This window comes from Paroedura picta, chromosome 11, assembly GCF_049243985.1.
Source record: "Paroedura picta isolate Pp20150507F chromosome 11, Ppicta_v3.0, whole genome shotgun sequence".
NCBI lineage: Eukaryota > Metazoa > Chordata > Lepidosauria > Squamata > Gekkonidae > Paroedura > Paroedura picta.
In genome coordinates, this window is record NC_135379.1 from 41,860,527 (window position 1) to 41,878,823 (window position 18,297).

Sequence of the window (18,297 nt, forward strand, 5' to 3'; positions counted from 1 at the left end):
TCCAGTCAGTCCTTTTCTTGGTCTCAGTTGAGGACTGGAGGCTTCCAGATGTTAGCAGGGCGGATAAGTCATTGATATGCACACGCTATATCTTAGGTTAAAGGAGGAAAAAGTTTATTTATAGAAGAACATTTGTGATAGCACAGAGGGAGAGATAGAATAGGTCTGCCTATATGGCTAGCTCAAGGAGAAAGAGGGAGAAGCTTCCGTGAAGAAAGAGGAAATTGCCTGAGAGTATCAGTCTAGAGACAGACAAAAGGCATGCTTAAAAGATAGAAAGGTCCTGAACTCTCTGACCTATCTAACAGTCTTCTTGCTGCCCCCTTCAGGGCCCTCTTCTTCCTCTTAACTTTGTACACCAGACATTGCCTACTCCAGCACCAGAGGCAGTGTTAGGTGTAGCTGAGGCTGGCTTCTTAGTGGGCTTCGTAAGCCCTGAAACAGGCCAGAGCCAAGGAATAGACGAAAGGAGGTCTAATCTTGGGGTCCGTTCTGAAACCAAGGGAGTTGGCTCGGAGATTTTGGTGGACCGGCCAATAAGGCCTTCTCCCACAAGGTGGCTCTCAAGCAAGAAGATCAGTCTGAGAGGGACACGCAGCAACATTGTGAACCTCGCTCAAGAATAGACAGTATTTTTCGTGTTCATCTGTGTGGGGAAGCCATAATCAAGACTGCGCAACTCCTCCCACTAGTGTGGAGTGATTAACACAGGCCAAAAGCCTGGGAAAAGTCAAGTACAGAAAAACAGCAAAGCACATTTTCCTATCATGGTGGCAAGAAAGGAACTGAGAGTGGGGTTTTCTGCCCTTGGGACATGTGATACAGGAACCCAGGTGCATGCACTGTTCAGAGGGGTGGAAGCACCCCCTTGAGGAATTTGGCTTTGAAAAGTTCTCTGCAGCCAGCCTGCTCTTGCACAGTCCCAATGTGGGGCTGCATCTCAAGACAGAAAATGAACACGAGTTACAAATCAATGAGCCCCTGGTTCAAATCCTGCCTCTGCTACGGACTCATGAAGCAAGCTGAGGAAAGCAGCCTCAGCTCTCAATTTGCAATACGGAAGTGATAACTACCTTGCAGGGTTGCATAATTATATGAAATGCGTTGATTATTCTGAAATATAATACTCACAATCATGATTATTATACTGTTTAAAGTGCAGCCTGAAAGTTACTCCAAGAGCTTTCACAACTAAGAAAGCCATTCAAATGAAACCATGCACTGCAAACATAACCGGCAGACTTAATTCATGTTGATGTTTTGCTTGGGGTTTCCTTAATGCCCGGATTTCTAAAGCCCTTTTGATACCATTTCTGGACGCTATCAGCCCAGAGGCCATGGAAAGCCTATGGAAAACGCCTTTCATCTCCCCAAGTGCTCTCATCTCTAATTCTATTTCTGAGGTCAGGGGAAACATACTGAAATGATTATGCAGGAACGAGCTCCACGGGATTATCGTATTTGTCAAAGCAATAACACTGATCTCAGGATGTGTAAATCTTTTCTCCATGTGTCACATAGTGGTGCCTTTGGATACTAGAGAGACTTTGTTAGGAATTGTTTTCTAGGTAGCTTGTCTTGCGGGGCACTTTGTGGCTGATATATCTCCTCCATATACGAGATTCCCAGATCTCTTGAGGACTCTTAATAGCTACAGGAGAGCTGACCTGGCATTGCAAATCCATTGCGCTAGCTCAAAGCAGGGCACGGTGGTCGTAAGCAAAGCTGCATGCATTCTACAACTGTATGGAAAATGTACAAAATTCAGTGACTGAACACCCTCCCCCCCCTAAAGACTATCGCCTTTTCAAAAAGATTTCTAATCCTTAAGGCTGCAAAGGAAGCTTGAAAAGTGAACACATGAAAGCAATTTACAATGAGAAGAGTTGGTTCTTATATGTCGCTTTTCTCTACCCAAAGGAGTCTCAAAGTGGCTTACATTTGCCATCCCTTTCCTCTTCCCACAGCAGACACCCTGTGAGGTGGGTGAGGCTGAGAGAACCCTGATATTCCTACTCTGTGAAAGCAGTTTTCTCAGTGCTTTGGCAAGCCCAAGGTCACCCAGCTGGTTGCATGCGCTGATTCAAATCCGGCTCACCAGATTAGAAGTCTGTACTCCTAACCACTACACCAAGCTCGCTTCAAGTTCAAGATGCTTGAACTTGAGATATCAAGGATTGGACCTATTTTATGCAAAAAAAGTAGGTGCTGGATCACTGAGCTACAGGCCGTTCCCTGTGAAATCTTAGGAATGAAGGTGGTGGTGGGGCAAAACATTGAACAGGGTTTCTAGTGATCGGTATAATGATTCAGTGATAAGGAAAAGCTCTTTGTGCAACTTCCTTGTTTGGCACAAGCAAAATAAAGCACCCAAACATATCAATTTGTTATCATGTAATAGAAGAATAAAATTTAGCTCATTTTGACACAGAATCTATGCATCCTAGTTCAGCACATTGCTTTAGTATTTTAGAGCAATCTTTATTATTATGATCATAGACCAGCACAACTCTCTCAAAATTTTAGTATGAGAATCCCACAATATTTCCCCACTTATCCTTTTCCTTGCCAGCTTTAACTGGAATTTTACCATTATTTTGACATTATCTATGGCTGATAATACCCAACTCTCAGTGCTTGATAATTCACTTCAAAAAGAATCTTACTACAGTTAGAACACTGTTAGAGGAATGTGTTTTGTGTGCATTAGGAGATATTTATAGTCCCATTATAGTATGTTTTTCCTTCCGTCAGAATGGACTTCTTCACCTATAAGACGCCCAAAAATACTCTCCGTAGTCATTACTAGAATGTCCACTTTGATTTTTTTCTTCCCTGTGATCTGAGGCCATTTTCTTTGGGTCTCAGCTTTGATAACTGTATCAATAATAATATTTTGATAATGTTATCACCACCTCTTAAGTAATATCTTTATAAAATCCTCAATATAGATGACATTCAAGGATAGTATGTTGGAAGTCAAAGGAGTATACTGGGGAGGGGGAGGAATCCTCCATATTCTGGAACATAATTTCAGAAGTGATGAGGTAATGTTGTAATTTTATTTATGGCTATGATCCACAAATTGGTTGTGTCAGTTGACTTGGGTCTAAGCAATTTACAACCTAATTCTAACCACATTTACTTAGAAGTAAATTCCATGGTTTTCAATGAAATTTATTTCCAAGAAACTATATTTAGGATTACAGACTTGGCCTTGCCGATTTCTCAAATGTTCCATAGAAAGTTACAAGAAAACAAGCCTTAGAAACCAACCTACATTCCAGTTGAGTTATAATATTAGGATTTAAATTCATTTATGCTTATTGTGGCTAAATATTCCGTTCCAGAAATTTCACAGTGAACGAAGCCACTGCCTATTAAATCCCCTTGGCTTCAGATTCATATAACTCGTACTGACGATTCCCAAGAAAGAAAATGCTCCTGTGTTTCCATTAGCGCTTAAATATGTTCAGCCTACCTTTGTCTAGAAAAGGACCTCTGGCACCTACCAAGAATTAAAAACAAGCCATAACTAAGCAAACAGCAGATACAATCTAACCTCCCTTCCCCCCCCCCAAAAAAAAAGGTACAGTGAGAGGCTGATTTTAAGTGTAGCAAAAAGTGAGTTGTGAATCAGCTGTGAGCTTTCCCATTCTATCAACTTCAGAATTTCAGCAGCAAACAGAGAAATGGAATTACCAGCTATTTGCTCATTGGCCTTTTCTCCCCCTCTTTTTCAAAGGAACAATCTGATATCCCACTGCAAGCTGCAAAGCTCTTAAAGGGAAGCGTGACTGGCATGGTGCTATTAGTACGTCTCCCTGTTTACAAAGAGAGCCCCTCCTCCTGACAGCACTCTTAATTGGCTCCCCTTCCCTTCCCGCCTGATTCAAGGCCTCTTGTCCGGGGTGCCGCATCGGGCTTAAATTGGGAGGCCTTGCTGCATAATTTATGTGGCAGCCCTGAACTATATTTTGCATCTCTATGCTGGGGATGCTAGTCAACTGTCTATACGTTTCTGCATTGTCCACAGAACATACAGGGAAAAAAGACCAGAACGGGGGTGGGGGTGAGAAGGGACTCATAACTGAGGGTGTAGGAAGCATATAGAAAAGCAATTCCCATGGAATATTTCTAGCATTTTCTAAAGCAGTGGTTCTCAACCTTCCCAATTCCGTGACCCTTTAATACAGTTCCTCATGTTGTGGTGACCCCCAACCATAAAAGTATGCAAGTGTTCTTTCACAGAAATTAAACAGAAACTGACCAATGGCATGAAGATCCATTGTTCATGATTGTATATAGATCAACTAGAAGTCCCCACTCCTATCCACTACACCAAACTGGCTCTCACAGTACGGAGAAGCATTATCACTAGCTCATGTCCGCAAATAAAAGCAGAGCTAAAATGACTGAAGCTGCTGCACTTTGAAAAAAATTACATTTATTTTTCCTAGACTTCACAAGGACTAGAAGCTGATTCTTAAAATAAAGCTAAACAGGCCTTCAGCTTGAGTTTTGGAGGCCATTTTCTGTACATATGTACATATCTTGCTTGCCTGATGGTGTACAACAGGGGTAGTCAAACTGCGGCCCTCCAGATGTCACTGGCAGGGGCTCATGGGAATTGTAGTCCATCGACATCTGGAGGGCCGCAGTTTTATCCCTGGTGTACGACCTTCATGCAGCCTCTGCTTAAGGATTCCTGGATCTGTACCACCAGAGCCAGCTTAAGGATCCATGGGGAAGTGAAGCATAGTGAAGCACAACTGGTGCTGTTATTTGTGCTATAACAATGGGGCACCCTTACCAGGGATGGTTGGAACTTTGGAAGCAACCTGAGAGTTTTATTTTTTTTCATTCTTTCAGTCCACAATCTAAGTAAGTATGAAGAGCTCCCCCCCCCCTAACAGTCACATTGTGAAGGTCCCCTGCCCTATACCACTGCAGGGACCCTGAAATCATGGGGCTCCTAGAATTGTAGGGCCCATAGCACATGCTACATGTGCTACTAAGAAGAGCCACTTCTGCTTTCTTGCCAGTCATGAGTGCTTCACTTTACGAGAATCAGCCCCTTAAAATATGGCAGAATAAGGACAGATTTGTTCCATGTAAATCTCCCTGTATGCTGATGCAGCTAATTGATTTTAGACAGTGAAAAGTCAATTTTGTCAAGGTCTCAAGCATCGGTAGATAAGCTCCAACCCACAAACGTTGATTCCATAATAAATCTGTTATTTTTAAGATGCCACAAGACTCTCTTCTTCTGGACAAGCAGATTCCTGACCTTTCTGGCTTGCACTAGCAATAGATTTTAATATGGTGTTTTTATAATTCTTAGATATCCCACCCACCCCCAAAAAAATCCTTTCATAAATGCTGTTGGATCTTTGGGTCAGCAATACTAGTATATCCCAAAAACTTTGGTTAGAGGTACGAGAATGGCTTGAAATATTCATGTTATTCCAATTAGTTCCAATAAATGAAGGCTCCACCTACTCCCAGATGAACCTACTTGACCACTTTGTTCATCTGCCAAGGCCCTGATTCAGGTGTTCCTGGCATCTGAGGCTAGTCGGGTGACTACCTCAGAAAGAGGATCCTTGGTCACGGTGCCAAACCCCTGCAATTCTCTTCCCAGCAAGATTCGCCTGTCTCATTCTACTGTTGTCTTCTACCAAGGGATGAACATGCTTGTTTTGTAACTCTCATTAGGCCTCCTCCCAGCTTGTGTTTCTAGAGTCATGTTCCATTTGCTTTAAATATACTCATCTATACTCTACATCAGGAGTAGTCAAACTGCGGCCCTCCAGATGTCCATGGACTACAACTCCCAGAAGCCCCTGCCAGCATTCGCTGGCAGGGGCTTCTGGGAGTTGTAGTCCATGGACATCTGGAGGGCCGCAGTTTGACTACCCCTGCTCTATATTGACTTTCAACATTTTGATTGTTCACTGCCATGGCGACCCTAACTCGGTGGGAAGGCAGCATACAAATAAAGTCAGTTGGTTTAGAAGAGTGTAACACTGATCCCGATGGCACTGTAAAAGTGTGAGCAATTTTCATGCAAATCTCGGGCATTCTGCTCCATCCTGGCCTTGAGGCACCTCCCTGCCCCCCCCCCCATCTACAAAATAGGGATAATATTGACCCAGCTAGGGCAGGATGAATATAGCCTTACTGTGAATCCATATAAAAGGTACTAATATAATCATTATTTAGCACTCTACATTATCACCGATATCTTTGGTCTCCTGTCACAAGAATGGAACGAAAAAAGGAATGATATTGTGCCATTTCCACACTGTAAAAAAAATAAAATGACTCTTAAAATGCTTCCTTTACCCCCACCCCCCACCCCCAATGGCAACTAAGGCAATTATGTTGAAATGACAATGTACTCAGGGAGGGGGGATTATTATTACAGTTGCTTTAGAGCCAAATATGTATTTAAAAACCTACGTCTTCCTTATTCACCCTAATTTTTAAAAACCCACAAAGCTTCTTGAAAAAATCATTTGACATGAGCAGGAAAAAAACCCAGAAATGTGTTATTTGGCTCCAGTGATATCACTGACACTAGACAATAGGATCCTACAACTGTTATCTGCCGCTGAATTATACCCGTCTATGCTATTAGCCTGATCTTGCATGTTTAATTCCTCTTATTTTAATAGTGCTTGTTTCCAAATATGTATGAATAGGATTGCCGCCTGAATCTAACTTTGGAAAGAATGGTTTTCTCAGCTACAATCCAAAGCACACAGAAATTAACCAACGTAATTATACTATTTACATGATTCTGCAAATGAAATTTGGCTTCCTGACAGTGTTGGCTGAGGTAATGGTCTGTACTACCAGCAGCAAAGCTAAATTTCGAGATATTGTCCCGCTCAAACACCTCTCTGCTATAAAAAGTAGAATCTAAATGGCATGCACTGATTTGATTCTTAAATGATACAACAGGTTCTTTTTCAATTGCCCATTAAAAAGTCTGAAGAGATCTGTATAAAAATGGTGGAATAGAATCAGAGTTCTTATTTTTCTAGCTAGCCAGTTGCTCCCATCTGCTCAGACAGCTAAACGGTGACCTGTTTATTGCAGAAGAACCGACGCTCCCATATCTTCAGAATGCCATTTCATACAGAAGCACGAAGAAAAACAAACGAATGGATTTGTTACCATGTGGTAAACAGGAGACTTTTTATTCATGCCTCCATTATAGCTGAGTGGTATGAATATCACCAGAGTGATGCAGCTATAGGGAGTGGTCTGGCAGTTGTTATCCAGACAAAAGAGTCGCCAATATCAATGGAAGTTCGGTCTGATTAAGGGCTTAAGGATTAGACGGGCAGAATGGTGTGAAGGAGCAGAAGAAATACAAAAAAGGCAATGACATGTAAGAATTAATCCACGGCTGACTGGAAAATGGAACTCTTATCCCGCAGGAAAGTTAGCTGCTAGCATAAAATACACTGCCTTGAACAACAAGGAAAAGTCAGACGAGTTTGGCATTTCCTGTAAAAAAAAATGCAAAATTCAGAAAGTTTATTTTGTACCCCAAAAGGGTGAGATAAAAGGTTTTTGCTAGAAGAGAGAAGTATACATCTAATGTCCGGGACATTCTAGCCACTGTTTTTTGCTTTGCAAAATAAAATAAACATGCTTTTGGTTACTTGGTTATGATCACCTGAGTGCCTGCATGGAGGCAGGGATATGTACCTATGGAATTCTTTTCTATCAAACATGCTTTTTTAAAAAAGAGGTAATCAGGCCTGTTTAATACCACATAAACATTTAGCTGGTATATATTGTATATGGTCTGTCTAAATATCAGTGTGATATTTCTATTAATTCAAGGGATTTTGGATCAGACCGCTACAGTTAGTTAAAAATTTAAAAAGTGCCATAATTCAAGGAAGCGCTATCTTGCTGCAGTGGTTAAGAGCGGCAGGTTCTAATCTGGTGAGCTGGGTTTGATTCCCTGCTTCTCCACATGCAGCCAGCTGGGTGACCTTGAGCTAATCACAGTCCTGATAATGCTGTTCTCACAGAGCAGACCTATCAGAGTTCTCTCAGCCCCACCTATATCTCAATATTAAGGTGACCAGATTGTCCCACTTTTGGAGGGACATCTGGGGGTATCTGGCAAATTGTACTTATGTTGAAATTGATATATATATTACAATACTATTTTTGCGTTCTATGCATTCTATGAAACTTTTTGTTGCTCCATATAGACCAATTTTTTAATCAAGAATCCCCCCGATCAATGGTGTCCCGCTTTACCAATGTTAAAATCTGGTCACCTTACACAAGGTGTCTACTGTGAAAGGAGGAAGGAGACGCAATAGAAAGACTCCATCTGGTAGTGACAGGCAGGGTATAAAGACCAACTCTTCTTCCTCTAAAAATCCTTGAGCCTAAACTACAAGCAACAACAGCAGAATCCGGTTTTCAGTCATGGACTTGACCCAATAACCATCTCAAGTGAGCAGAGGTAACTTTTAAAGCGACCCAAGAGGATTGCAGGTGGACATCTTTACCCCTGTAGTTACTGCTCCTACTGGAGCTATTTCTTTTTAGTATCATAGCCTTATTTTTGGGGGTGGGTAGGTAGGATCTGAAGAACACAGAGGAAGATTTGATGGAAAATTACACACCCATACAGCTCTTCAGTTCTCATTTTAGATATGGCAGCGTAAGGACACATCTGAAGACATGGGGTCTGTCACCATCCTGCTTATTTTGAGGGATATTAATAATTCAAATAACAGTCTTGTACGTTTCCATGTTGGTGACTGCTTCCTGTCTCCTATGGGGAAGCTTAAGCGGGACTGCCCAATCATGGATGTGACCTGGGCAGCCAGATTCAAGACTGTACTGAGCTCCGGTGCACCTATCACTGGATCAGGGCAGACATACTTCAGTTAGGGGTGTAAGTTGGCCTAAGAGATGTTGGGTGAACACTTCCCCCACATGACTCCTTTGCTCATAGTAAAGTGAACAATGGCATCTGCAGGTTCCCCAACCCCCTGTGCACAGGATGATCCAGAGCAAACAGTCCCTCTGGATACTCAACACACTGTGAAGTTAAATCAAAATATCAAGGAAATCTAATCAGACTCCAAGAAATTAAGTTGCTAGCATTAAAGAAAAGCATACCTGCATCTACACAGCCTTGGAGTCAGAAGAAAAGCACCAAGGTTATTCAGTAAGGCTGAGCAACTTTCAAAACAAATAGTGCAGAATCGCTGGCTTTAGACAATCTCTCAATTTGGTAGCAGCAGCAAATCTAAAAACCAACACTGACTTGTCAAAGCGTGATCCAAAAATATACCCGTAAGCCTAGCCTTAATTTCCCGAGGCCTTTTCTTATTCCACTTACCAATTTGATGAGCCAAACACCCTAAATATTAGCAGACCAACCCAAACCAGCTTTGCTCAGAACCCGAGTTCGGTGGGACTGCCGTGCTCAGCCAGTATGCCTCAGATGTCAGTGTTATTTCCCCCTCTCTCTTCCAGCAGAAGATGCAAAGCAAGTCCATCTGCATCAGCCACTGCTGAGAACAGCTCATCAGAAGTCCTCCATGCGCACTTACCAATGCCCTTCCTTTCGCATCACTGCCCTTCCTTTTATCAACAAGGCTCTTAAACCACAGCAAAAGGTGTTTAATTTTCAAGGTAGGAGGCATCATCGAGTCGTGCTTAAATACTTCCTTAATGCCAGCCATTTATAACACGGTTGAAAATCCTCTAACTTTTTTTTTTTGTCTTCTGCTAATGATTAAAATATTAGGAGAGATGGACCCTGACAATAGGCATAGGAGCTATTAATAACAGGACATGGCAATCTGCATTTTATTTTTTGTTTGGTGTGGGGGCGGGGGCTTAATTGTATTCAGACTGGAACTAGCTTAGGTTATGGAGTTCAGGTCTCACACACCTGCAGCAAATTAATTTGTTGTAGCACATTAATTATCTCATAGGTTCTATTTTGACTGCAGCTGTTGCTATTATGTTAATATTCTCATCATCTTGGTATACAACAGGTTATGGAAGTCTCAGGAAATTCTTGGGGAGGCTTCTCTGCCTGTCTTCTTGGTGGGGGTGGGGGTGTGGGTGTGGGGGGGGGGAACGAGAAGGGAAAATACGTAATTGAGAAACAAAAATGTATAAACTATGATCGGGGCGTTTCGCCTTCTATTTATTAATTGTTTTGAAAGCGATTGGCCAACTGAATTCAGGAGAGGATAACAATGGACAAAGATGGCGCGTGCAGAATTTGTGAGAGAAAAAAAGAAGAAGAAGGTGGGAGGGGGGGAGAAATAAAGAAATACCATCCACTGCATTGCTGGGCAGTGAGTGTTCGGGTGGGGAGGGGATGCTGCAGTTTTCATGAAATAATAAGGTGGAGAAAAAAAGGCATACAAAGAGTAGGTTTTTCATTGTCTGTAAAATATAAACACAGATGAATTCTGTCTTTGGTTTGTTCATGCTTTTCACTCTGCACAGCAGGGATGTTCTTAAGAAGTTGCCCTCTGCGAAATTTCACTAAATGGAAACCGTGGACCTTGCATGATGTGATTATAATCACACCAGCCATTCTTTCGACATAATTTTTTTTTGGTTTAAAATCCAGTAAATTGTCTTAAAAAAAGAAAAGAAAATATTTGTACATGGGCACATAAAAACTATTTTTTTTATAAATCCCTTCGGCAATACAGGAAGCTGGAAGATATATCTGGCTCCGTATCCCATCGACAAGTCTCCACTGAGTCAAAAACAATATGAAAATTTTGAGCTGACAAGAACATGTCTGCAGCCTCAGTCACCACAACCGCTCACCATGTTGCCTGCTAACCAAAAGATCAAAAATTATCGATTTCATGGCGCTGCGTGCTCGGGATAGAAAAGCTACTTTAAAATTTGCTTTGTTTAAGAAATGAAATCAGGGGAAAGCTCAGTGTTTTAGGACGCTTTGGAGTGTAAAACAGCTTTATGTTTTAATCTTATCAATGATTTACTATAATACTATTATTTTTAGCAGCTGGGGCCTGGAAATGATTTAGAAAAAAAAAAACCTGATGAATTTAGGATTTTGCCGCAGTATACATCTGCAGTCCCAGAATCCTCTGGTAAGCTAATCCCTGTTGCGGTGGGGAAACGCCTTTAACCTTTTCGTGAATAAAAAAATCTGCGACCATTTTGAAATTTGAGATGGGAGGGGAAGAGGGATGAAATCTGAGAGACGGAATTATATTGACTCTGCGTTGAAAGAAAACCGAAAAACATACTGTAAACGCTGTATGTCCTTTGTTGGCGGCTGGCTCCATTACTCATCTTCTTCCATCCATGGCAACCACTCCAACATACCTCTGACACAGAACGGCAGCCATTACTGTCCTTGCTCAAGACATCAGAAAGCTCAGATATTACATTTAGACAATGTTTACAACCTATAAGTGCATGGCTGCTCTTAGCAGCAGCACCATGATGCAGGGTAGTTACTGAGGCTCCCTTTGTCTTTGGAGGGTCTTTCATTGAAAGCAGCCCAGTGGATTTTTACTTGGCTTGCTTGTATAACTGTATCTAAACCAACGATTTATATTCAAAGCAAGTTTAACCTTTTTACAAATGGAAGGAAAATTAAAAGATTGGTGGGCTAATTCAAAGGCCACTTACATGTTGACTCTATCGCCAAAATTGCTTTATTTGGAGGTCTTTTACATAGAATTCTCATCCAGCTGTCAAATATTTTCAAGTTAACATTTCTACACGATGGTTCTTTCTGGATGAAGAAATCTGCTAAGAAACACAGAAGAACTGGAGTAGAATGTTTTCAAAGCAGTCTTACCACTTCATTCATCTCCACCCCCCCCATCAATTGTCCTCTATCATTAAGCACCAGCACTTAAGGGGTTACCTATTGCCACAAAAAAAGGCACCTGGTGGATAGAGCTGAATGACGAAAAGGGCAAGTAATGTGCCTTTCTGCTGCTTCTGTTGCTTTCCATTTGACTGCAGCTAATTTTTCTACAAGGCTGAGTAAACTCAGCAGTCCCATATTGATTTAAACAGAAGATGAAGTACATAATTCAGAAAGGACTAGATATATATTTAATGATCACTCTGGTTCTAGGGAGATGCTTGACAGGATACACTTCAAACAGGAGACAAGGGCTGCCAGCTCCACTCGTAACAGGGAGGCATTCAAGGGCAACTTACACTGGCATCGAAATACTGGAATCGGTGGAGCTCCACTGGGGCAAGTGATACTTGAATTCACCCATCAGACCTCTCCCTTGTGGTTTTCCACATGGTAAAAAAATAATCAGAATTGCTAACCTATCTCTGTTTATGCAGATATTTTGAAAATGACACCTCCCATTCATAATTCTTTGGTTATACTGTGGGATGACTAATGCATCTCCAATATGACTTGGGAGTGACAATGCCACAACAGAATTATCAGGTGTAACTGTTGTGATACCTGAGTAAATTAAATAAAATCCATGTTGTGTTTATTAAGGGGGGGGGGGTCCACCAAAAGGCTGCATTTACAATTTTACAACCCGCCCTCCAAAAAAAAAAAACAGCAATTGTTCATGACTCTAAATCCAAAATATCTGGAGCAAAAACTAAATGGTACTAACATGTTTACTACACAGATGATTAAAAGTAATGTCCAAAAACTAAATATACACTTTCCACACTATTTTTCACAATCAGCCAACTGTCAACGTTTACCATCTCTGCATTATCAGATATACGCTAAATTTATTTGGAATTAACATCTGTACACACCACTGCTTTTTTTTTTAAGCTGTTTCTGGTAATAACATTTATAAAGCCTAAAACTGGGCAGAATAATTATTCCTCTAGTGTGCAAACCAACAACTTATGCTCACATATATTTCTCAGCTGCAAGGAATGCGTTGCACTGGTTATGCACGCAAACTAAACAGAACGCTAATATAGTCATCTCTTACCTCTCTGACTTCTTTATTTTATATCCTTTTACGGAAGCCAAAGGATAGTAACCATATACACAAAAGCTTTACTTGAGGGTGGGAAATAGTCTCTGCAGAAGAGGATATTGCCGGGCAATTGGAATGGTTAGTGCTTTTTTAAAAATTAAGCATTGGTATAATTAATTCTAAAATGCAATCCTAGAACACACAGCATTAGAAGTCAATCATCTCCATCTTTCAGCGCCTTGTATCAAAGGCTGAAGCCCAGTGTTTTGATGTTCCTTTAACTGGCAGCTTTGCTCCATTAGAGGCATTGTGATTTAATTCTTCATTATACCCCTGAAATAAGGATGACTAGAATTTAATGCTCAGTCGAAGTCAGGGCCAATTAAGTTCACCTTAATCATAATTTTCTGAATTTTATTTGTTCCTTTCCTTAAAGCTGACTTTAAACATTAATGTGCTCAGAGTAATAAGATCATGCCAACAAACTTTTTTTTTTAAAGGTGTCTCACATGGACAGAATCACAAAGTTAAGTGATTTCTGATGAAGCTTTCTCATTGCAAAAACAATCATGACAGCAGAAGGGAGCAGGATGGAGGGGGAGGGATGCAAGTCTTTGCTGTGTCAAAACCAGTCATCACAACAAATCTGTCCAAGTATACCCTTGGCTGAAAACTTCTCAAAACTATACTTATCACAAGTACCTCCTGAACATAATAACTGCCAGAAGCAGCTAGGTGAATCCATTAAGCTTCGCAAGGCCATTCCTTTTTGCTTTTTTTAATCTCTATGTCATATTACATTGTGGGCTGAACCAATTCAATCATAAACAGCAGCGCTTAAAAATTAGTCAATAACTGGACCCACTTACAGGGTTACTGTGAAACTCAGCAAACCCTGACTCTATATAAAACACTGTAAATAAAACATGTAACAGAGGAATCACAGCTCACACACAGTTAATGAGCCTAAATTTTAAGATTGGCTCTATGTCTTAAGAATATGCAACATGATAGCTAAAATACAAAAAAAAAAAGGGGGGGGTAGAATCAAAGGCCTCTGGAAATATATATTTCAAATAAAAGTTTAGAAACCTACTGGTATAACCGCCTGATTTCCCTGGTCTTCCCCAAACGTGCCTGGATTCCAGGGGCAGAGAATCTCAACAGAGACGCTGCCCCTCCTGCTCCTGCAATATCCAGACTTCAATAGGCCCCGCTCTCCAACCCTCAGAGGGTGGGATGGCACACAAAGAAGCTCTGAAAGGTACAGGGGACCATGAAATGCTTCAAGGGCAGTTGACTGACTCTCCGGTTGTGATCGAATACCCAGTGGAATAGCTTTGAGGCAACTTGATAGCAACAGCCTATTAGCACCAAGACTTCTAATTTAATATGATGCATGTTTTGGAGGGCAAGGGCCTAAAACTTGGGTGTTGGCACCAAAGTCCCCATTTTACGAAGACTAGAAGCGGATCTAAGGCGGTGAAACCTAAACACATCCACTCCTCCACTATCTATCACCAGTGACTATCATGGCAAAGAGACAGGTGCAGCTGTGTTTGGTCCCACAATCCACTGGAACCAGCTCAGGTTAGATGGAAAACTTTGGTTCCAAGAATGCTTTTTCTTGCTCACTTTTACAACCATTTTGATTTAAACTAGAATACTGAGATGGGTAAAACACTGACAGAATCTGTAGCTACAGCGTTCTCAGATATTCTTTATTTTAAAGTATATTTCCATAAAATGTACTATAATTCTTATTTTAGACACACCAGTTGTCGAAATGGGCTGCTGATTCCTTTTGATCTGCTAACTTCTGTATTTTCTGGGCTTTCCAGCTTTCATTGGAATCATTAAGGTCTTGTGGACACAGATTCTTGGGAGAACTCGAAATCCGTGGAATGTTTACATGCCTTTTCTAAACTGTTTTGAGTATTCTGCCACTTCACTGACTCAGGGGCTGAGATGGTACACAATTATCTTTTCGTCCACTTTGAACTAAGGATTCTATAGTAAAGGGCAATCTTGTCTTCTCAAGTCCGTAGGGATGTTGACGTTACTTGGAAATAAAAACAAAGTGCACATTTTAGTTATGGATCCTGGAGATATCCAAACAAAGCTATATCACCACCACCACAGGCAACCTGGTTCTGTTTATTTATGAAGAAGTAAACCCAATATTTCAATAGGACTTTGTTCCTATTCAGCTTAGTGCAGTTTACCCTTGAGTAAGCTTGCCTAGGATTGGCTGATAAAAATGTTACTACTTTTATCAAATTAACAATCCACATATTTACCAGGTAAATTATACAATTCAGGTTTTAAAAAAATGTGCAGCAGATTCAGTTGTGTGGCTGTGTTGGTCTGAAGCAGCAGAAGAAAGTTTGCATCCGGGGGCACCTTTAAGACCAACAAAGTTTTATTCAGCGAATAAGCTTTTCTGTTCATGTGCACTTTCCGGAGACCAACAAAGATGCCATGCACCCAAAGACATGTGCATGCACACAAAAGCTTATACCTTTAACAAAACTTTGCTTGTCTTAAAAGGTGTCACTGGATTCAAAAGTTTGTTTTAATGAACAATATGAACATTGAACTCTTAATCCAAATATATGCACAATGAACAGCAAAAGCACTCTAAATCACTAGGAAATAGTGTTGCTGACCACTTGAGGAATCCTGCCTCTTTAATAGAGGTGGGAATGGCCAGTTAACGCTTTCCAGGGCATGGAGATAAAAGAGCGGCAAGCAAGAAATCGTTTTACGGTTTAGTATTCCAGTGAAATTCCATATCATCTCTATGGAATAAATGGAAACAAATATTATATGCAAAATACATACATAAAACTCCCACATGACTTGCATCTTTCCCCCTAGTCAGTTACGCATAAAGCCACAAAGCAGTTCTAGCAAACATATTCCAGGACAACTGTAACAATAAATACTACCACTAATCTCAAGTAGCTCAATAATGAATGAATTAATTTCACTGAGGGTCTTACAACTCAAAGCCAAGCATTCAGATTTGGGTTTCCAGAGGGTTTATAGCCCTTCAGCCTTTTTTGGGCAAATACCTAAGAAATACCTGTTGGGTTTGGATATTTGGACAGGCACTGGGAAAACAGCTTTGGGGGTCATGGGGAAGTTATGTTGTGGGAAGCCCTAGCCTAGAACATAAACTAGTTAAGTCTGAAAAAGAAGCGGATTTGTTGTACTCATGCTGAGAGTTTGGGGCAGGGGAAATTCTGACAGACCTGGGGCTGGCCCAAAGTCACCCAGCAGGTCTCAAGGGGGCTTACAATCCTCTCCCCACCACAGATGCCCTGTGAGGTAGGCGACCCTGAGGGGAAGAGGGAATCAAACCCAGTGCTCAGCTTGGAGACCGCGGCTCTCCCCAAGCCAAGGAGCGGCTCCGCACCCCAAGCGCAGCCTCAAACGGTGCTGGTCTTCAAGATGCCAACGCCGCCAGCCCTCTGAAACAGACCCGCTAAGCCCCCCAAGCACCCATGGAGGAGACCCTTCACCCCTGCGGCGTCTAACAACCCGACCGCTGAAGCCGGTGCAGCGCCACACCAGGGCTGTGCAGGCCACCTGGACGCCCACAAACAAGCCCACCTGGCGCCGGCGGGGGGGGGGAACACCCCGCCCAATCCGGGACGCAGAAAGGCAGCCGTCGGGGAACCCTCGCGAGGGAAGGCAGCAGAAGGCGCCCACACCGCCGCAGCCGGGGCGCAGAGGCAGGCAAGCAGGCGCGCGCGAGGAGCGCGGGTTGGGGCCAGGCGCGCGCCCCGGGGGCAAGCCGGGCCAAGCCGTCGGGCCGCTTTCCCTGCCCCACGTGGCCGCCGCGGCTCCTTCCAGCCTCCAGCTCCTCCCCCCGTCGGGAAGGGAAGGAAGAGGCGGAGTTGCCAGAAAGAAACAAAGCTGGCCAAACACGCGGCGGTGGTGGCGGAGTTGGGGGGCAGGCTTGCCTGGAGCGGCCCCGATCCCGCCCTTAAGTCTGACCAGGGGACCGGCTGCTCCTCGGGGCTGGGGAGCAGCTGAGCCCCGCCGTTTGCAAGTGTGGTTGACCCCTCTGGGGGGACGGGAGCGGGGAGCCCCACTCGCTGACTTGCTCAGAGGACAATAAAATCAGAGTCCAGCGGCACCTTTAAGGCCAACAAAGATTTATCCCGGGCGGGAGCTTTCGAGTGCAAACACTCTTCGTCAGACTGAGTGCTTGCACTCGAAAACTCACGCCCTGAATAAATCTTCGTTGGTCTTTAAGGCGCCGCTGGACTCTGGTTCTATTTCGCTCAGAGGAAAGTCGCGACGGGTGCCCACGCGAAGCGCTGCTGCCAACTCCCGGCTGTGCAATATTGGGGGTGGGGGGCGGAAATACTGAGTAAACCAGCTCTTTGCTTCGGAGTAACAGAGTCTGCCTGCGCAATTAAGAGCTTGGGGGGCTTTGAGCCAGGCCTGTCTCGGGGGAGATCTAGGGGCAGCAGAATGCCTCCCTCGCAGACCGGCCCGGGCACGCTCCTCTCGTTGCTGCGGAGCACCAGCAGAGGCGAGAATTCCTTTCCCCTCCCCCGAAACCCCATCGGGAGAGGAGGCGGGAGCGCCGGCAGCCTTGCGAGCGGCATCGCGGTCGTTTGCGCCCCCGCGAGTGAGCGAGGCGGCCCGAAGTCCCTTCCCGCGACGGGGTCGTTGCAACTTTTCCCGGGGTCTTTTTTAGGAGGCAGCGCAGGAGCCCGGGGAGAGGCCGCCTCCAGCAGCCCGAAGGCGTCTTCTTGCCCTTGAGGATGGGGCTGCTCCGGCGTCGGTTCCCAGTTGCTTAATTTAGGTGAATGTGAAGCGGGGGGGGGGTGTGATGCAAAAAGCATTGCACCTTTTGTCGTTGCTGCTGTTTCCCGCCCAACTAAGAGAAGCCGATTCTGGAAGAGCTTAAGGCGTCGGGGAAACTTTACGGCGCCCTTAAGGCAAATTGCAAAACTGCAGCTGCCCGCCCCGCAGGCCCTTCCCTCGCGCCCCAATTGCGAGCTCAGCCCGCAGAAGAAGACAAACTCTCGCGCAACTCCCGCCCCCCGCCGACCTCATCACACCTCCGCGCTCCGTCGGATCCCTGCACCTATCCCGCCTTGTTCTTCCGAGGCCTCGCTCGGCCTCCCCCCCCTCCCCGGGAGTTCCCACAATCCCTCTTTCCTCCCCCACGAAACTCCCCTCCGCTGCTTTGGAGCGCCTTCTCTCCTCTCGCCCGTCTCCGTCCGCCTCGTAGAGAGGCGCGAGCACGAGTGCGCGCGCGCGACGGCCGGGAAGGGCGGAGGGGGCACTA

General features: G+C 43.7%; 1 long non-coding RNA gene across 9 annotated transcripts in view; it reads right to left on the reverse strand.

The window, feature by feature from the left end:
* The window catches only part of LOC143820530 (uncharacterized), a 100,556-nt gene extending 83,412 nt beyond the window's left edge, over positions 1-17,144 (reverse strand). For 3 of the 9 annotated variants that reach the window (XR_013225390.1, XR_013225389.1, XR_013225391.1), the window contains exons 1-4: positions 16,602-17,144; positions 14,080-15,045; positions 11,689-11,808; positions 11,301-11,381 (exon numbers count right to left, since the gene is read on the reverse strand). This is a non-coding gene — a long non-coding RNA (uncharacterized LOC143820530). Of the gene's footprint in view, positions 1-7,110; positions 7,522-11,300; positions 11,382-11,688; positions 11,812-12,995; positions 13,088-14,079; positions 15,046-16,601 lie in introns of those variants that run through there. The other 6 variants (XR_013225386.1, XR_013225385.1, XR_013225383.1 and 3 more) reach the window with 6 other exon arrangements.
* Between the last annotated feature and the right edge of the window lie 1,153 nt (positions 17,145-18,297).